Raw genomic sequence first — 22,565 nt, 5'->3', positions numbered from 1 at the left:
ACAAAGACTATTAGATCTCACCTTGTTAGAAGATTTCAACACCTTGTTAGAAGTGTGCCTGGTTAGAGGACTTCAACTTACAATTAAGTAAGAACCCTATTAAAGGATTTCATATAGCCTATTAGGACTACTCTATTAAGAGATTTAACTAAAATCACCTGTTAAAATGTCTCAGCATAGATCCTATGATTGGCACTTAGTTGCATGATAACAAATCACCTCTATACAATGTCTAATTGATCCTTCACGATCAAATGTCTTAATGTTGTATCCTTTGCTCTATCTTCTATTCTTCTCTAACTAATTCTATAATTCACTCTTAATTCTAAGTCACCTTGAATGCTCTACATGAAAATTGTCTTTTTTGCTCCTCCAATTTGATTACTCGCTCATTGTAAAGTGTTTAGGGCTTTGGCCTCCTTAAGAAGACTTTGGTGGCTTAGGGTAAGGTATGAATCTATGGTTAAGGTGCATCCATATTTCCACTTAAACCTTCCCATTTTCTGATTGACTGCATGCAATTGCATAGGAAATCCAAATATAGACTCATCCTTATCTCCAAAAGATTGTAATCTATCCTTAAGTCAGCTCAAAAATAGTTTACATGGTTTTTTGTGCCATTACAAAAAAAAATGCAAAACTGTGTCACTTGGCATATGAAGTCTTTGATGCTCAGCATGCACTATTCTATATAATATGACTCAACACTGCATTTCTTAGCATTCACTATGTACTTGGCTCCTAAATCACTCGACATGGTCTATCTACTAGGTACTTGAGTGAGTCAATACATGACTGACTCAAAAATCATTGGAACTTGACATGGTCTAATATTTACATGTTGTTCTCGACATGTATTACAAGTTTGGTATGAATTGAGTAAATGGCTTAAGTGCATTGACACTCACTTCTCAAAATCAATCTAAGATCAAAAATTTGGAAGTAATGCAAATGGATTTATAGAATTAAAAAGAGCTAATAAAGAGAGATCCAAACTTGCTAATAGCAGCTAATATGGTAGATCACATGGTTAAATTTGAGATTGAGATTTAGGTAATAATGTATTTGAGGGTTACTTGGGATAGCTCATTGGCAAAAATTTCACATATTTGTAAATCATTTTTCCATAAGCATGGTTTAACCCCTTCTACAACCTCATAGAAATTGTGACAAAAACAAGGGAGAAATGATATATGGTCAAGATAAAGGGGAAATAAAGATAGTAAGAAAAGGTATGGAACACAACCTAAGGGGGAGTTTATGCAGATTTTTTAATTTTGAAGATTTATTGGGCATGACATGTTGACCATGGTAAGTGGTTTTTCTACTAAAGCCAAAGGGGGAGAATGTTGACCCTAAAGGAAATATTGGTATTCTTTATTAGTGCAAAATACTTCATCATTTTCTAGCCAAGGTTGGTTGATCAACACTATGACCGAGCCATTATATAGGTTGAGCAAGTCTAATGTAAAGTATACATATTTAGTTCATTCCAAGCACTAGTTAGTACTAGTACACTTAAGAGTCATCAAATAGTTTAGTGAATGTTGAATGATTCAAGATATACAATATACATTTAGCGAGGTATAGAAACTTTACGATATAATCCTAGCCTAATTAAGGCCAAGGGAAAACATGGAGAATAGTATTCATTGAGCATAAAAGAGTGTTAGTGTTGAGTAAAATAGGTTTTTGTATATGCATTTTTAATGGTACAAAAGCTTATGTAAACCATTATTGTCTAGCTAGAATCATGTCTTACAAATCAAGGAGCTAATCAAGGAGTTGATTACACATGAGAATTAAGATCAATAATCCCTATAAAAGGGAATCCACCAATCAAAAATTTTCAAGGACCAAATGAGAAAATAGATGAATCTAGATCACTGATCATGATCGAGAAGCTTTGTCAAATAGCTATATAAGGAGGGTTTTAGACCTAATTCATATGCAATGAGAAGAGTGTATTATTAAGAGGAGTTTAGATGATTTTTTTTGAGATGAATTAGAGTTGAAAGACAAAGACAGATGAGTAGTGCAGTGAGGAGTCATTGACGATCAATCACAATGAGGTGATATCATATTGGATAGAGGAGATCTATTACCAACATTGAAGTGCATACTAAAGGATTGAGTACTGAACATTCTAATAGGTGTTTCAAAGTTTAAATCCTTTAATAGAGTGGCTTTTACAAGCCTTTGTAAATCTCCTAACAAAGTACTCACTTTTTTGTGATGTGAAATCCTTTAATCAAGGTAGGCCTAATCGTCTTGTAAGAGTTTAACAGGTCAAGCCCCTCATAGGGTAGACTGTCAAAAGTGATCAAATAGTGTCACCTTAACATTGCACACTTTATTCTTGCAGTAGTGAAGATTTTGTGGGTTTCATCCCCACCATAGTTTTACCTTCACCTTGGAGGGTTTTTGTGATACCAGATCTCTGTGTCAAGTGAGTTATGTGTTTATGAGTTTTATTCATGTAATTAGATATTAGATATGATGTTATGTTGAAGTACATGATTGCATTTATAAAAGGTTAAGATTTAAATGAAAGTTTATAATGGAGACATCAAATGTGGTTCATGTTTAAAGTGTTGAAGTTTCATAGGTCATGATTCACCACCACCACCCACCCCTCACTCTCTTAGTATCTTACTTTCCCAATTAAATTTCCAATAATGCATTCCTCTATAAGGCTTTGGATTAATTTTGCATGAATGTCACTTATACATAAGATAGATTAATGATAAAGGATTAAGTAAAGATTACAAAACATTATTTAATGCATTTAAATATTGCACTAGAAGAAAATATAAAGAATATGATCCAAATTACATAACAATAATAATCACATACATATATTTTCATCAAGAATAATAGTAACTCAATGAGAGGGATAAGTATAATGATAGCTAGATGAAGTGGTTGAAGTAGGTAATAAAGTATGCTAAGAAATAAATTATAAAAAAGGCATGATCATAAATATTGAGTTTTAATTTAATAAAAGTGGGCATATTGTAATCAATTCCTAGCTTAGAAACAAAACCTAATATCCAAATAAATATCATTACCTGAAGGAAACCAATCTTATACTCTAGAGGACAGCTACATTTTGTATATGATTATTTCAAAATTTAATTTTAATTTTATTTGATGTGAATGTGTAATGACCGAGTAAATTTCTAAGAATATGACAAGATTCCTAACATAAATATAAATATAAAAATCTATAACCAACACAAAAATGAAAATCCAGAAATGAGATGTAATAAGGAACTTGTTATTAGGATTTGAAATTGAACGTGTCAATATAGTGAACTTGATATCCTAGACCTAAAGACCTTGTATTTTTCAAGGGTTTTCATTTTGGATTAAATAATGGATCTAATTTTTACAAAAAAAAAAAAAAATCTTTATCTTGAAAATCAAATTTCATCATAGTTGGAGTAAAAATTCTAAGCACTCACTTAGAATATTGATATAGTTTAAAAATAAAAAGGGTAAGATTTTGTAACCATCTTTTAAATATGTAATTTAATTTAATTCATGACAATAAAAGCCTTTCATTTAATATTACTAACAATGATCTTGGTCAGGTGAGTGTGTGTAGATATATAAGTTGTGTAATCTAATTGAAAGTCAAAGTAGCAAGAAGAATGCTAGTGAAAAGGGAATTACACATATAAATGAGGAACAATCCACATAATCTCTATATTTTTGTAAATAGGGGAATGCCCCTATATTTTTTTGTATCTTTAGTGGACATAAGTAATGGGCAAGACACGAGTCTTTCTTGACTCCTTTCTTTTTTGAGTGCCTTCTTGAAAGGAGTTACGTATAAATTTTATTAACTAATGATAAAAATCTTGGCCTCGACCTTTTACAAATAATTCTTTTTATAAAATTTGATTTTGTAGAGGATGCGCACAATTGACTTTTTAAATCTGATATATAAGTTGGTTTTAAATAGTATTTTTAAAACAATTTTTTTAAAAATAATTAATAAATAGAAAAATATGTCCAACAATTTTTTTATATACACACAAATGTATATGTATGTATGTATGTATGTATTTATGTATACATACATACCTATTGTATATACATGTATATGTAGGTATATAGGTACATATACAAATGTTTGTGTTTGTGTGTGTATATATAATTTTAATGTTGTCGAAAGCTAATTATTGAATTTTCAAACTCAAGATGGTAGAAAAGTAGTAAATTATATAATTTAGGAAAAATTAAATTATACAAATATAAGTTTAGATTTGGGTACTTCCAATCCTTAATAAATAAGCACTTGGTAAATAAAAGTTTGGTTGATTTATGTTGTGGCTTAGTTAGAATATTGAATATGACAGAATAGGATATAGTTTTGGGACAAGCTAATATACTTTTAATTGTAACAAATAATAGAAAAATTATAAAGTCTCCTTAACAAATTATTTTGGGAACTATTGAAATAGAATTGTTAATCTTATTGATCTTTGTTGGGAGAGATAGGTGAATCAATATGTAATATTTAGCAAGACATACATATTAAGTGCAACAATAAGTGAAACATCAACTACAAATAAACAATAAAAAATATAATTTAGGATTCTTAATTTATAATTGAGATAGAAAGTGTATGAGAAGATGATAAAGTGATAGAGTTATGTATATTTGTGCAAGGAAATATTTTCTCAAACTATTTACAAGTTAAAAACTAAAATAAAATGGGATTATGTACAATACTTAAGAAAATACATGAAATGCCAATTCAATTGATTTAATTAAAACTAATAGAGCTAAATAACTCTCCCATTCTAGTAATGAAAATGTTTGTTATGACAATGTAAAGAGAGAATGGAACAATAAATAATCTTGGGGGAAAAGAGTGGACAAAATGAGAAGAAGTGAACATGAAGGTTTTTGCTACATAATTCTAAAATTCAAAAAGGTATTTGATCAAGAATGGATTGGTTCAATAATGCCTAGGTTACTATAAGATTTTAGCCCAAGAGCCTCACATACACCACCAAATCTGACAATGCTTAATGTGTGAAAATTAAACCCAGCTTAAGATTCTATATTTGGACCATCACTTAATCGTCGTTGGCCAAGGAGCATGGTGAAAGTACAAATTTGTGTCACCTTTCAGGCTGACTAATCAGAACAACTAAATTTGAGTATTTCTATCTAAATTTTTTTTTTTTCAAACATATAATCTTGTTCAAATTATTCTAGCTAAGTTATATATGGTCTCACACTTTTCCAATTGGAAATATGTACTAAATGCATGTTGTATAGTAGTTAGCATCAAATTACCATAGAAATTAAATTATTTCAGAAAAATGATGTTTCAATTACTCAGTATTTTTTACGATATTTTTTAATAACATACAAAAACCAATATATATTGCTCAAAGTCAAGAATATTCTCATATAGAGTTCATAGTGCTTTAATTAGATATAATATATTGTAATTAATTATTTTTTACAAGTACACATTTTAACACTGGAGAAGATTTTGATTTTGAGAAAGAAAAAATAGTAAATCATATCAAAAAAATTTAAAATTATATTATGTTCTAGAGGAGAGAGTCCTCTTCAAGAATCTATAAGTTTTCTTTTGGTTGCAATAGATTTATTTTCAAAAATTTGATGGGAGATGAAAACTATCAATTTGAATAAGTTGAAATTTGAATCATTATAAAAGAGAAAATATAGGTCTAAAGTCAATTTTTGTTTTTGATTGTTCGAGATACATATATTATCTATAGCATAATCTGAGATCAAAAGGAAATAAGTTTATTTCCTTGTACTTTTGTGGTGGGGACTAGACCCTTAATTTCTAGCATTTTCCTACAATTGTAAATTTATCTTTAAAAAATAAGAAAAAACTATCATTTATTTTTGCAAATAATTATTAAAAATTATAAGCCTAAACTTCATCCATTTGAACACATTTCATTAGTTTACTTCATTTTCAAATTCTAAATAATAATACAAGATTTACGTCATTGAAGTTGAATAGTTATACTTTTGTTATCCTTTTTCTTTGTAAAAGGGTGACATAGCGTTTTACTTTTACCCAGCAGTCTTGTGCATAAGCTTCTTTATATTTAATTTCATGTTGTTGTTGCCTAAAACTTTCCTAGTCATATTCATCATTTGAACAATGTGTAGAATTTTATTTTATTTTTAGGAGTCAAATGGATGATTCAATCTTTACCAAACTAATTGAAGATCAATTATATGATGCAATAACTAGTTGGAGGTTCATGTGTGTTAGGCCCAAAAATCTCATTTAATGGAAAATAATAAAATATAAGAAAAACTTTACTATTTCTATTCATCAAGATTCATTACATAAATAATGTAGTCATATAGTAGTTCAACTTTTATTTAACAACTATCAAAGTTGAAATGTATTTACATAATTCTATAATCCTAACGATTAATACATTAACATCCCCCCTTAATTGGAAAGGGTTATATGAAATTAGGAGTATTTTGAACTCCTCGTCCTATTGCCTTGATAGCTATCGCTTTGAGATTTATTTTGTCCCTTTTCAATTAGCATACACTGGGTGCAATTGTATTGTTCATGTTACATTTTGATATGAACTTGTATTTTTTATGTTACAGTTTGATAAAAGCACACATTGGGTGTTATGGACTTGTTTGTTTATATTACAATTTGATAAGAGCATACATTGGGTGCTATGAAATGACACACATTGGGTGTTATAAATTGTTTTGTCCATATGAAATTTTTATAATAGCAGACATTAAGTGCAATAAAAAAGTAGATTGGGCATTGATATTTTTCCTTCATTTGAACTTGAACCTAGAATGAATTTTTATAAATATTTCACACTTGAACTTAGATCTAAAATTGCACTCACTTGAACTTGAATCTGAAATTGCATTCACTTGAACTTGAATCTGGCATATACAAAATATCCTCCCCTTGGTAGATGAGAGGAAATGATTTTAATAACATAAATTCATGTAATAAGCCATTTGATAAGATACCAAATATTTATATTCATTGCTTCAAAAATCCATATATCTTCAACATCATTTTCTATAAATCTTCCCTTAACCATTCTTGTTCCATTTTAATAGACAAGTGACCAAATATCCTCCATTATTCATTTTAATACATTCTATTTAATTGATACTTTTGAATCCATGTTGTTGATATTATTATTTTTAAATTGCAATATTGAAGAATTAATCACTGAATATTTTGAAGCCAACATCTTTTACTAAGGTTTAATAAAACAAAAATGTTACTTCCTCCTTGTGTCTCTTTCTTATTTAACTAGAATAACTACTCAAATTTCTAAGAGAAATAATAATCATCTTTTGCAACTATTATCAGACTAAGATGAAATGCATACCTCTTATTTCAAGAACATGATGAAGAAAATACACCTATCCTTGTTCCTCATATACTTTATTTTCTTCTTTGTAATTGTAGTTACATTTCAAAGCTTGTGCACTTATAAATTTTATGAGTTCTCTAACTAGAAATCTTATAAAATTTCCCTACTATATAATCTTGATAGCAATACCCTACCATCTAGATATCAATCTTAAACAAAAAAAAAAACAAAAATCTGGCCAAAGCTTTAATTTTTTAAAATTCAAATTATGGACCCAAACCAACTTTGTATGCCTCTATACAATCGTTAAAACTTGTCTTTATCATTGTAGGTGAAGATGGTCATGCCCAAAAATATCTTGCAGGAGTAGGTAATCTTTGATCCTTTTTACACTATTTATGCCAATCTACTTCTCATACTGATTGCATTGTGCTTGGTAACTCAAACCCAAAAAGGTGTCAATAAAGAGATTGCTGAAATCTGATCAGTCAAAAATTCAAACTAAAAACTCATACAATTTTTTCCCAAAAATAATTATGAAATAAAAAATTTATTTTATCCATTCAAAGCAATTATCATGCAATTCACAATATCTGATTTTCAATTCCTGATTCTTGTGTCAGCAAACCCAATAATATCTATATATGAGAGTATTTGAAATGAAACAAAGAGGAAATAAAATAGTGATCCAAACAACACTTTATTGTTGATCAATTATGATATAAAAGATAACATAAACTCACAAATCTAAACCTATAGCCATCAACTATTTTCTATGCATTCATATTGATGGCCATGGCTGCTAACAACAAGAGAGCTTGTAATATTTCACATTCTTTCTTTGCTTCTCTGATACCACTGTTAGGCCAAAAGTCTGATATAATGGAAAATAATTAAGTTATAAGAAAAACTTTACTATTTTCATTCATCAAGATTCATTACATAAATAGGTAGTCATATAGTAGTTCAACCGCTACTTAACAACTACCAAAGCTTAAATGTATTTACCTAATTCTATAACCCTAATAATTAATACATTAATGGGCATGGTGTATCAAAATGTACAATGCTTACATTTATTTAAGGTAAATTGTATATTGATATTCATTTTTTTGTCTTTTCCTTTTAGTGTCAGGAAGGGCAAGATTCTCATGAATAATTAAAACTCAAGAATAACAAGATTACATGTATTCAATCATCTTTGGAGCTTCTAACTTTGGAAATCCTTTGAATACTTCTAGAATTTGTTTGTGTTAGTTATCCACATGTTTATGAGTAGGAAAAAAGGTATATGAGTTGTTAAGAATGTGTCTAGTTTCTAGATTAATGTAGAAGGACTATTTTTATAGTGTAAACAACTCATTATATGGCTTTTATGGGGGCCTAAACTAGAGGACAAAACTATGGACGAAAATGATATTCTTAGAGTTACAAATGAAAAGTGCGTAACATGTGGCATGGTTGTTTTGCCCATAGTTTTGTAAAACCACAAATGGTTTTCAAGTGGAAAATCATTATATAAGCAGGGCTAGCAGAGGTGTTTGAATCATCGAGTTCACTTTGCAAGACTAGTGCTAGAAGAAGTATCTCTCTGAGTCCGAGTCTGAGTTCCAGTTGTGGTGATGTGCTCCTATAAGAACTTACATTGCAAGTGTATTGTAATCTTCTTGATTTGAGAATACATTGTGCTAGTTTTGGATGGTGGAGTTTTTCTCCCACAAGCGTTTGCCAATGGTAATCACTATGTTATGAGTTCATTGTTATTTTGATTATGTTATTATGCATTTCCTAAGATCTCTACAATAGTTAGTTGAATTTTCATAATTGTCCCCTCAAATATTAGCGTTGGAAGTGATTTCACGCATGTTATCTTCCTTACAAGTGGTATTAGAGCCTAGCCAATTTTGGTTCTATTTGTTGGGTACATGGTTTCTTGAGCTAATCCAGGTTTGAGTGGGAGCTTGTGGAGAGATTTTTATTTTTGTGTTGTAGGATTGAAAATATGGAAAACACATTAGGGAGGATTTATGTAGAGAAGATTTTTGTCACAAACTTTGAAATTTGGAAGCTAAAGATGGAAGATCTATTGATTCATTAGGATCTATGGGATGCAATCGATGAAAACAAGCTGAGGCCCACAGATCCAAATTCAACCACAAAGTATTATGTGAGAGATGAAAAGCTAAAAGTCTCATTAGATTGTGTCTTGCAGAATCTATACTGATTAATGTCCATGGAGAACCTACTATGAAGAAGCTTTAGAAAGAAGCTAAGTGAGATCTATAAAGTGAAATCACTTGTGAACAAGATTTTCTTGAGGAAGAAGTTGTATTTCTTGATAATGAAAGAAGGTGGATGAATTTTTGAGCATCTTGAAAGTTTTAATATGTTCATGACTTAGTTGACATCAGTTGGGGTATGGATGGATGAGGAAGGTAGGTGCCAAATATTGCTATGTTTGTTACTAGACTCAAGGGACAACCTTTTCATAGCCATAGGGAGCACTTTAGTTGTCTTAAAGATGGAGGACATTGTTAGTTCTTTACTTTCTGAAGAGATGATAAGTAAGGTCTCTTTGAATGCTAAAGAGGCTTTGAGTGTTCAAGGAAGACCAAAAGAAAGAGGCAAGAACAAAAAGCAACATGGTCATTTTAAGTCCAAGAATAAGGGGAGATCAAAATCTCTTGGTAAGTCCAAGATGATCTACTGGAATTGTGGAAAACCTGGACACTTCTAAAAGGACTGCAAAGAGGAGGAGAAGAAAAAGAAGAAGAAGCAAGATTCTGATTCTGAGTCCAAGAAGGAAGATGGAGATGTTTTCATGGTAACCTTGGCTACTCATAAAAATCACAATGCATGGTTGATAGGCTCAGGTGCATCTTTTCACATGAATCCTCATATAAATCAGTTTAGTAAGTATGACAACTTTGATGGTGGTAAGGTGTATTTGGATGATAACTTAGTTCTTGATATTGTTGGACATGGAAGTATTGGTGTAAAATTTTCTGATGGTAGAAGTAGAAGATTTTATGGTGTCTTGCATATCCTAGGACTACTGTGAAATTTCTTATATGTTAGTAAACTAATACATGTGGGTGTGCATGTACAGTTTTCTGAAGCAGATGTGAAAATGGTGAGAGATGCTATGCTAATAGCAACAGGAAGCAAATTTTTTACACTTTAACAGCTTGATGAAAGCATGGTTAAGTGCAACAATACTTCTAATAAGACTATGAAGAGGACTACTTTGTTGGAGAAGGAGAGGGTTTCTCTTTCAATGGATGGTCATGATTTACAGGTACCCAAGGTTGGTCTATCTATTGAATCAAAGTTACCTGTAGAGAAGACTATGTTATGGAATCGGAGACTTGGCCACATAGGTGAGAAAGGTCTACCAACCTTAAAGAACAAAAAGCTTGTTGATGGGTTGAATGACTACAATCTTGATTTTGATTTTTGTGAGCATTGTATCTATGGTAAACAAAACCACATTGAAGTTTACTCAAGTTCTCATAAGTCCTCATATATTTTAGATCTAATCCATTCGGATGTATTTTGGTCTAGTTGATGTTCCTTCTAATGGTAGATTAGTTTATTATATTTCTTTAATTGATGATTTTAGTAGAAGAACATGGGTTTATTTTTGTAGAAGTAAATCTAAAGCTTTCAGTCATTTCAAAGAATTTAAAGAAATGGTTGAGTTGTAGAATAGAAAGAAGATAAAGCATTTGAGAACTAATAATGGAAATGAATATTGTTCCAATGATTTTGACACATTTTGTAAAGATTGTTGTATTAAAAGAGAGAAAACAACTCTGTATTCTCCATAGCAGAATGGATTTGTAAAAAGAATAAACATGACCTTGATGGAGAAGGCTAGGAGTATGTTGAGTGGAGCTAGATTGGAACAAAATTTTTGGGCTAAATCTATAGCCACTACCTACAACTTGATAAATAGGTCTCCTACATCAGCTCTTGTTGATAAGACACCAATGGAAGCATGGTTGGGCAACAAGCCTTCACTTAGACATCTAAGAGTTTTTGGTTGTGAGGCAAATGCTTATGTGTCAAAGGAGAAGTGGACAAAATTAGACAACAAAGTTGTCAAATGTATCTTCATTGGATATAGTTATCGTGTGAAAGGATACAAGCCTTGGGATCCTATTGCACAAAAGGTAATTTACTCTAGAAGTGTTATTTTTAGAGAAGCTAAGCTGTCTTCTATTATAATGCAACTAGAATAGATAAAAAAAAAAAAATATGTGATTCAAATTCCTACTACACTTGAGAAAGTTTAATCAAGGCCCTTAGAAAGTTAAGGTGTTGAAGAGAGATCTATGAGTTCTAAATCATTAAAGGAAGAGGGAGAACTTGATCATGAACCTAAACCTAAATCAAATCTTGTTCAAAGGTCTAGTAGATAGAGGAAAGCACCAGAAAGGTATGGATATTCTCCTAATGATTGGAGGTGTATATTTTCTTTGAATGCAAATATTGATGAACTAAAATATGTAGAAGAGGATATTGGTATGAATGATTCAAAGTCTTGGAAGATAGCCATGGAAGAAGAAATGGTAGATCTTAAGAGGAATGACACATGGGACCTTGTACCATTGCTTGAAGGACGGAAGCCTGTGGGTTGTAAATGGGTGTTCAAAAGGAAAATGGTTTCAGATGGAAGCATTGAGAAGTATAAAGCATGTTTGGTTGCAAAAGGTTACTCCCAAGTTGCTAGAATTGATTATGGTAAAAAGAAATTGCCTATAGCAAAAATGACATCCATTCATTTTTTACTTTCTATTGTATCAACTTATGATCTATAAATTGAGCAGATGGATGTAAAGACAACTGTCCTTCATGGAGATTTGGAGGAAGAAATTTATATGATACAACCAGAGCACTTTTTGGTGAAAGGTAAAATACATTTGGTCTGTAAATTGAAGAAATATGTGTATGGTCTATAACAAAGTCCTAGGATGTGGTACCATAAGTTTGATACATATGTATTGAGTTTTGAATTTGTGCGATCCAAGTTTGATCACTGTATATATTACAATTCTAATGGTGATTATTTCCTAGTTATTGCCTTATGTATTGATGAAATGTTGTTTATTAAGAAAGGAAATAGTTTGATTGCAGAATTAAAATCTTAGCTCTCAAAAAAGTTTGAAGTAAAAGATCTTGGTGCAACAAGGTACATTCTAGGAATGGAGATTATAAGAGATAGACAAAATAGAAAGCTTTGGCTAGGATAGAGTAAGTATGTTGGTACTATTCTAAGAAGATTCAATATGTAGGATTTCAAACCATTGAGTGTTCTTGTTACTATGGGAACAAAGCTTTCTAGCTTACAATGTCCTTCATCCCCATCAAAAATGGAAGAGATGAGTCAAGAATCTTATCAGAGTGTTGTTGGAAGTTTGATGTATGCTATGGTCTGTATAAGATCAAGCATTTCCCAAGCAATGGGATTACTTTCCTGTTATATGTCTAAACTAGGAAAATCACATTGATATGTAGTAAAAAGAGTTTTCAGATACTTGCAAGGTACCTCAAAGTAATCTATATGTTTTCATGGAATAGGATATGAGCATTCCCTTGATATTTGAGGCTATGTGGATTCAGATTGGGCTAGTGATGTTGATAGTAGAAGATCCACCAGTGCATATTTGTTTACATTATTAGGTGGTGTAATCAGTTGGATGAGAAAGTGATAAGTTGTGGTTGCTTTTTCCACTATAGAGGCAGAGTATATGGTAGCCACTCATGCCTACACAGAAGCCATCTAGCTTAAGAGATTGTATTCAGATATAGAGTTCAAATAGAGTGTAGTGACAATTTATAGTGACAATCAGAGTGTAATCTACTTAGCGAAGAAACCAAAATTTCATGCCAAGACCAAGCACATTGATGTACAATATCATTTTGTGAGAGATATGGTCAAGGACAACAAGGTGAAGCTAGATAAGGTAGAGACTTTGGTGAATGTTGCTGATGGATTAACTAAGCTCTTGAACATAGAGAAATTCAAATGGTGTTTGGAGTCTATGGGCCTCTTGGCCACTAGCAATTAATTCCATGAAACTGTGGATCCACTAACTCTTGCAAAGCGTTTGACAAGTGGGAGAATGTTGAGAATTGTGTCTCAACCTTGCAATCTTTTTCTAGAAAACTCAAGAATTTTTTTTTAAAATTATAGAATTTGTTTGTTGTAGTTTTCCATAGGTTTATGAGTTGGAAAAAATGTGTATGAGTTGTTAAGGATATGTCTAGTCTCTAGAACAATATAGAAGGGGTATTTTTAGAGTGTAAACAACTCATTATATGACTTTTATGGGTTCTAAACTAGAGGATAGAATTATGGACAAAAATGGTATTCTTGGAGTTACAAATGACAAGTGGGTAACATGCGGCATGGTTGTTTTGCCCATGGTTTTGTAAAACCAAAAATGGTTTCCAAGTGGTAAATCATTATAAAAGGAGGGCTTGGGGAGGTGTTTGAATCATCTAGTTTAGTTTACAAGACTGGAGCTAGAAGGAGTATCTCTTTGAGTATGAGTTTGAGTTCGAGTCATGGTGATGCACTCTTGTAAGAACTTGCATTGCATGTGTATTGTAATATTCTTGATTTGAGAATACATTGTGTGGGTTTTGGAGGGTGGATTTTTTCTCCCGAAAGGGTTTCCCCACACTAATCATTGTGCTATGAGTTCATTATTATTTTGATTATGTTATTATGCATTTCTTGAGATCTCTACAATAGTTAGTTGAATTTACATAATCATCCCCTCAAAGATTAGTGTAGGAAGTGATTCCACACACTTTAGCTTCCTTACACAAATGAGAGGCATACGTTAATGGGTTCTATTTATTAGGCTTTAATTTTTGTACTTTTTTTCAGTATATCTTTCTGTTAGGGAGTTCAAAATGAGATTCAAAATGAGAAATTCAATAGTGTTTGTGATAACATTAGCCATTCTAGTTCATCCTTCTCATCAGCTCAGTTGCTATGAAGTACTATCAAAATCTAGCGTGAGGACTAGTAAGGGAAAGGAATGGGTGGCTCCTTCCATTAGCAGTGAATATTCATGGATGATCAATCATTATGCTCAAGATGGATTGTAGGAGAATGACAAAATAACTTCTCTGCCTAGCCAACCAGAAGGAATAACATTTCCAAAGTATGTGACAATTGATGAACAAGCAGGGAGAGAACTTTTCTACTATTTTGTAGAGGCCACTAAAGACCCATCTACAAAGCCTCTCCTCCTCTAGCTCGATGGAGGAATTTTTTATTGTTTACATATGTTGTTGTTTTTCAATGAAGATGTACATATAGAGAAAAGGATTGTTGGAGATTATGTCATCATATCAAAATAAGTACAAATTAATAGTGGAGAGAGATCTCATGAGAAATATAATTGCCACATGAATAATTGCAACTTATAGGCTGTTATAAGTTGTATATTCAGGGACAAGATGCTCATCATTTGGTGTGGGGGCAATGATAGAATTGGGTCGTACAACCAGAAGTCAAAACTCTTTCTAAGAATTCATATACATGGAACCAAGCTTTTTAAAAATAATTTTCCTCACAGTTGATAATGTTGACTATTCTCAAACATCACACACTAAGGAAGAAATTAAGCTCGGGAGAACAAGTCAACTATGACTATTTAATATGTTTATCCTATGAAACAAGCCTCAAGCCTTAATGTATGATGTTTAAGTTGTCTTAATAATATTTCTCCACAAGTCATATGCGTAAACCATTTGCAAGAATATTGATATGTTTAGTTTTTTTGTAATCATTGTTGTAAGTTGTTGAACATTAGTCGGAGATTCATTTAACTTTTGTATTTTGCAGTGGCAAACACCTTATTTTTGGAATCACCAGCTGGGGTTGGATTTTCGTACTCCAATACCACCTCTGATTATTGAAATGGAAATGATGAGAATACTGGTATTTCAATTAATAAATTATAAAAAACAAAATTTGTGACATGAATGTATATAGTGAAGATTTAACAAAAAGAATTTTCAATACTTGTTTACTGACTAAAACATTGTTTTTCATGGGTAAATAGTTCTGATGGAATGAGGTAGAGGATTGATAATTTAAGTCACAAATAAATAGAGCAAAAATGTTGAAACATCAAACAACTTCATTTCAGCAATTAAAAACACATTTTAATCATTTAAACTAAAATATGGAGCTGCACATTTCAATACATTGTTTTTTTTTTTTACTGTTCTTGCTACAGCTGAAATTACACAGTTTAAAGAAAAAAAACTCCAGCACTCTTTCCTTTTGCTTTGTTTTTACACAATGACTTCTACATTTTTCACACTACAAAAACTCCAACACACTAATTAAAGAAATAGCTGAAGAATGTCCTAGAAGAGAAGAAATTAAACATAGCAAAATAAAATTTGGAGTCCACCACATGCTGAAATAAATGAAGTATTTGGTGGAGTAAAAGAAATGCAAAAACAAACTGCAGCTGCCGGCAAAACAATACGGACAAGTAAATGAAGCAGTTGGAGATTAAATTTCAACACTCCCCCTTAATCACAACTGCTGTCCATGATTCCCAAATTGTCTCTTTGATGCTCAAAACTTTTCTTTCCCAGTGGTTTGGTGAAGATGTCAGCATACTGATCATTTGATTTGCAATGCTCCAAATAAATTTCTCCATTGCTGATTAGTTCTCTGATAAAATGATACCTTGTGTCGATATGTTTACTTATTTTATGAAAAACTGGATTCTTTGACAAAGCTATGGCCGAATTATTATCACAGTAGATTTTAGTTGCCTCTTCTTGTTCATAGTTTAATTCTTTAAGGATCCTTCTCATCCAAATTGCTTGGCACGCTGCCCCTGTGGCTGCTACATACTCTACTTCAGCAGATGAAAGAGTAACAATTGGTTGTTTCTTTGAAGCCCATGATACTATGCCTGATCCAAAATGAAAAACATAACCAAAAGTGCTCTTCCTTTCATCTATACAACCTGCACTATCACTGTCAGTGTATCCTATCAATCTGAAATCATTTGAACTTGAGTAGAGAATTCCATAGTTCTTTGTTCCACTAACATATCTCAAAATTCTTTTTCCTGCTTTCCAGTGTGAAACTTTTGGAGTTTGCATAAACCTTGAGATGAGACTTACTGCATACATTATGTCTGGTCTTGTGGTTGTTAAATACATGAGACTACCAACAAGTTTCTTATACAAGGTTGGATTTACATCTACTCCTTTATCTTTCTTGCTCAATTTTAATCCTTTCACAATTGGTGTTGGAGCTGATTTGCAATTGATCATATTAAACCTTTTCAAGATGTCATTTGCATATTTAGATTGTGAAATAAAAATACCTTTATCATTTTGATTCACTTCAATGCCAAGAAAGTACCTCATTAAACCCAAATCAGTCATCTCAAATTCTTTCTTCATGGCTGCCTTAAAAATATCAATTGATAAATCACCGGTGAAGATCAAGTCATCAACATATAAACAAACAATTAAGATCTCACCTTGCTCATTCATCTTGGTGTATAAAGTAGGCTCACTGCTGCACCTATTAAAGCCATTTTTCAAGAGATAAGAGTCAATTCTACTATACCATGCTCTTGGGGCTTGTTTGAGTCCATAAAGTGCCTTCTTGAGCTTGTAAACCTTGTTTTCATGACCCAAAATCTCATATCCAGGTGGCTGCTCCACATAAACTTATTCCTCTAAAATGCCATTGAGAAATGCTGATTTCACATCCATTTAATACATTTCCCACTTGTTTTGAGCTGCTATGGAAAGTATAGTTCTCACAGTGTCAACATGAGCCACTGGTGCAAATGTCTCATTATAGTCAACCCCGAGCTGTTGTGAATAACCTTTTGCTACAAGCCTAGCTTTATGCTTTTGCACATCACCATTTGCATTCAATTTAGTTTTATAAACCCACTTCACTCTAATCACTTCTTTTCCTTGTGGAAGACTCATCAACTCCCATGTGTCATTCTTTTCTATTGCGTCAATTTCTTCATCCATTGCATTTATCCATTTTTCTTCTTTAATTGCTTCTTCAAAATGTGTTGGATCAGAAACATGTGAATACAATGCAAAAAGAAAATTCTGACCTGCACTACTTTCACTATCATCTTGCTCATAAATGTCTCTCAAACTTCTAAATTTTTGTCTTCTTAAGCTTGCTAGTGTGGGGTTTGACATGTCACTTGAATTTATAGATTGTGGACTTAATGGACTAGCACCAAAAGTTTTGATTGAAGATGGTGTTTGTTGCACATTTGAAGGTGTATTTGCTTGTGTATGTGTTTTTGTCCTTATGTTTGATGATGATGTCTTTTGACCACTTTGTTGAGTTTGAATGGGTGTGGAAGGAGCCACATTTGAAGGAATACCTACTGGTATAATTTCTTCATTTTCTTCTTGTGGTATGCTGGCTATTATGTTGATTGTTTTGTCTATACTTCTATCCCATGCTTCATCTTCTACAAATTTCACATCTCTGCTGATTATAACCTTCTTGCTGATTGGATTGTATAACTTATATGCCTTTGATTCATCACTCTATCCCACAAAAATACATTTTTCTCCTTTGCTATCCAATTTTCTTCTCAACTCATTTGGCACATGTGCATAAGCTACACATCCAAAAACTTTCATATGAGAAACACTATGTCTTCTTCCACTCCGTGCTTCTTTTGGAATCATATTCTTTACACTTTTGGTTGGACATCTATTCATTATATAGGTTGCACATGATATAGCTTCAACCCAATACTCATTTGACAAATGTTTAGCATTCAACATACTTCTATCCATTTCCATTATTGTTCTATTTTTCCTTTCAGCCACACCATTTTGTTGTGGGGTATACCTTGTGGTAAATTGCTTGTGGATTCCATGCTCTTTGCAAAAATTTAGAAACTCATTTGAGATGTACTCACCACCTCTATCTGTTCTCAATGCTTTGATGTAGTAACCACTCTATTTTTCAACAAGTGCTTCGAATTGACAAAAATATTCAAGTGCCTCACTCTTATGCTTTAGAAAGTAAACCCATTTTTTTTTTGAATAATCATCAATGAATGTAATAAAATAGAAACTTCCACCTATTGAAGGTGTTTGCATTGGACCACACAAATTTGAATGAATTATCTCCAATGGTGCCTTGGCTCTCATTGACATACCGGTTGGAAATGATTCTCTATGTTGCTTTCCTAAGATGCACCCCTCACATACTCTATCTGGTTTCTCTATTAAAGGCAATCCTTTCACCATGTTTTTCTTATGAAGTAGATTTAATGCTGAAAAATTTAAATGGCCAAATCTTAAATGCCAAAGCCAATTTTCATCTTTAATCTCTGCTTGGAAGATCACTTGAGTGACTGTTGCGACTTTTCCTTCATTCATTTGTGAGTTCATTGAGTTGTCTACTTGAGAGAACTCTACATTCAAATTTGATCTTATCTTTAAAGGAAACATTCTATTACCTGTCATTTGAACCTTTGCTATGAGCTGATTACTTGGTAATTTGTCTAAAATTGTGCACTCTCCATTGTTAAAAAATACTCTATACCCTTTTTGAATAAGCTGACCAATGCTCATTAAATTGTGTTTTAAACCGGGAACAAAATAGACATCATTCATGTGTTTCTTCTCCCCCATTTTGGTTAGAATGTTGATGCTTCCTTTTCCTTTGACTTCTACTTTGTTGTCATTACCCAAAGTTACATCAGATTTTACACTCTCATCCAAACTAGAAAACATTTCTAAATTTCCAGTCATGTGATTGCTGCAACCTAAGTCTAAAAACCACACATCCTTTTCATTTTCTTGTGCTACATTGCATGCTAAAAACATAATATTTTGATCAGGTTTTTTATTTTGATTTTCTTTTGTGAAATTTGCATCTTGATGTCTAGAATCAAATTGCTTCTTCCTACATTCATTCATATAATGCCCAAATTTCTTGCAATAATGACATTGGACTAAGGATTTGTCATACCTTTGGCTTTGAGGGTGATTTTGTGCTGAGTATTGACTTGGGTTTTGGGTGTTACTTCTTCCACTTGAACTTGACGGACTGTTGCCCCTTCCACTTGTGTTTGGTGAGCTGCCTCTTCCACCTCTATAAGAATTTCTTCCTCTACCTCTGAAATTTGTTCTTCCTCTTCCTCTACCTTGACCAATTGAAACTTGTGAGTTAAAAGCATGCTCTAATGATGGATTTGTTGACCTGCTCAGCCTGTGCTCATGAGAGATAAGTGATGCATGAAGCTCATCAACTGAAAATTGTGAAAGATCTTTTGTTTGTTCTATGGCCACCACGATAGATTCAAATTTTGTAGGCAAACTTCTTAAAATCTTTTCAACCACTCTCTTATCTTCAAGGGTTTCACCATGTGATCTTATTTGGTTTACTAGTCCAATAATTTGAGTGAAGAATGAATCTACTAATTCATTTTCCTTCATGTTGATTGTTTCAAAATTTCTTCTCAACATTTGCAATTTGGCAGTTTTAACCTTTTCCATACCTTAATAGCTTGTTTGAAGAATGTCCCAAGCTTGTTTGGACATTGTTGCTGCTGCAATTCTTGGGAAAATGATCTCATGCACACCTTGGAGAATAAAGAAAAGTGCCTTTGAATCCTTCTTCTTATTATCTTTCAACAAATCTTTCTTTGCCTGAGACAAAGCATTGTATGCTGCTGCATCTGCTGGTTCTATGAAACCATTTTCAACAAGATCCCACAAATCTTGTGAAGAAAATAAGGCCTTCATTGTGACTGCCCAGTAATCATAATTTTTGCCATTAAACTGTGGAATTTGTAGACTACAAATCATCTCCTACTTATCATTTGTAGACTTGTCAAGCTTGTGCTCGCTGCCATTTTTGACAGTGAAAAAAAAACTTCTATCTTTTGAAATTCTTTTAAAGAAAACTCCTTCAAATAACTTTTAGCTTCAGACCCACTAAAAAACCTTGAGCTCTGATACCACTGATGGAATGAGGCAGAGGATTGATAATTTAAGTCACAAATAAATAGAGCAAAAATGTTGAAACATTAAACAACTTCAATTCAGCAATTAAAAACACATTTTAATCATTTAAACTAAAATCTGGAGCTGCACGTTTCAATACGTTGTTTTTTTTTTACTGTTGTTGCTACAGCTGAAATTACACAGTTTAAAGAAAAAAAACTCCAGCACTCTGTCTTCTTGCTCTGTTTTTACACAATGACTTCTGCATTTTTCACACTACAAATACTCCAGTACACTAATTAAAGAAACAACTGAAGAATGTCCTAGAAGAGAAGAAATTAAATATAGCAAAATAAAATTTGGAGTCCACCACATGCTGAAATAAATGAAGTATTTGGTGGAGTAAAAGAAACGCAAAAACAAACTGCAACTGCCGGCAAAACAATACGGACAAGTAAATGAAGCAGTTGGAGATTAAATTTCAACAAGTTCAAGGGGCCTACACGTTTCTTCTAAATCGGTTTGAAAGGTTTCCACAGTATGAGAACCGAGATTTCTATTTAACAGGAGAAAGCTACGCTGGTATGTCAAGCGAGCAATTCTATGATATCTAAACATAGAAAAATCAACTTCTTGTTATAAACAAACTCTCATATTTGTCGATGTACAGTTCTATGTGCCTGAATTAGCAGATACAATTCTTAAGAACAAGAATTCTAGCACATCCTTCATTAATCTCAAAGGAGTTATGGTACGGTTTCTTTCCTATCCCCTTTTCCCTCTGAAACTGGTCTATTGCGCATGCTAATTACATTTATCTTATTGGAAAACCCATGGTCAAAGTAGAATAATTCTTAATGAAGGAAATATGGTATTATTTAGAAATTTTATTTAATGAAAATTTTTGGTTTATAGATTGGAAATGGACTTATGAATAAGGAGAAAGATGATTGTGGTTCTATCGATTACACATGGACACATGCATTGATATCATCTCCTGTAACCTACACATGCTAGTCTGCGTTGCGATTCATTTTAAATAGACATAAATACTCACTCTCTGTCTCTCTCTATTGCAGCATGATACTCTTACAAGTGGATTAGATGGATTTGATCCATGTAGTTATGATTATGTACTTACCTACCTTAACACTCGAGAAGGACAAAGTGCTCTTCACGCAAATGTAGTTTTGATTATGTACTTACCTACCTTTTGCATGGACCGAATGGAGGTATGATTATATGCATGTCATTTTTAGAAGATTGGCATCTAATGATTTGTCAATCTTCTTCTTTGAATAATGGTGTACTTTCATATAATTGGACTGCAACGACAATGTTTCCAATATACCAAAGAATGATGGGAGCGGGATTGAGAATACTCGTTTACAGGTATAAAAGAGACAAACAATATTACTATTGTGAAAAAGTGTTTAATCTAATAAAGATTTGGTTGCAATAAGTAATTAGTGATAATTTCTTTTGATTGTACTAGTGGAGATGTGGATTCAGTGGTTCTTGTGACTAGCACAAGATATTCTATTAGTGCATTAAAGCTTCCAATTGAGAAAGCATGGTATCCTTGGATGAATAGAGATCTGATCGATGCGGGGGTTATAGTGTAATTTACAAAGGCTTGACATTTGCAACTGTGAGAGGAGTGGGATATGAAGTTCCTAGTTATCAACCTTCTAGAGCCTTGACCGTGACCAAATCATTTTTAGCTGGCAAGCCTCTCCCATCATAGTAATTCAACATTTCTATTTCAAATAACATGATTCAAATGGCTTTACAACTTGTTGTCCAGTTATAAAATTCTTTCAATTTTATAAGCCTTGGTTAAATTGCCCAATTTTAAGCTTTCAATTGGCCATTTTATCTTTGAATTTTCATGAACCTCTAAACTTCCATGTCTCCAGCTTGTTATCAGCTTTGTAGAGCACTTGGAATTTTTAAAATTTGACTTCTGAGCTTCAAGTTATTAGAGGTTAATGATAGCCATCAAAAATATGTTTTTCTTAACCTCTGAAAAGGTTAATGATAACATCCAAAAACACGTTTTCATTAACCTCTCAAAAGGTTAATGATAATGCTCAAAAACATGTTTTCATTAATCTCTCAAAAGGTTAATGATAACATCCAAAAACATGTTTTCATTAACCTCTCAAAAGG

At 32.3% G+C, this 22,565-nt stretch overlaps 1 pseudogene; it reads left to right on the top strand.

Annotated features, from left to right (window-relative positions):
* The first annotated feature begins 14,324 nt into the window (after positions 1-14,324).
* LOC149575246 (serine carboxypeptidase 1-like) lies at positions 14,325-22,140 on the top strand (annotated as a pseudogene).
* Positions 22,141-22,565: the final 425 nt, after the last annotated feature.

This window comes from Cupressus sempervirens, chromosome 2, assembly GCF_028749045.1.
Source record: "Cupressus sempervirens isolate cs-2001-9-10 chromosome 2, ASM2874904v1, whole genome shotgun sequence".
NCBI lineage: Eukaryota > Viridiplantae > Streptophyta > Pinopsida > Cupressales > Cupressaceae > Cupressus > Cupressus sempervirens.
Note: the sequence above shows the minus strand (reverse complement) of the source record. Positions and strands in the feature narration are given on the sequence as shown.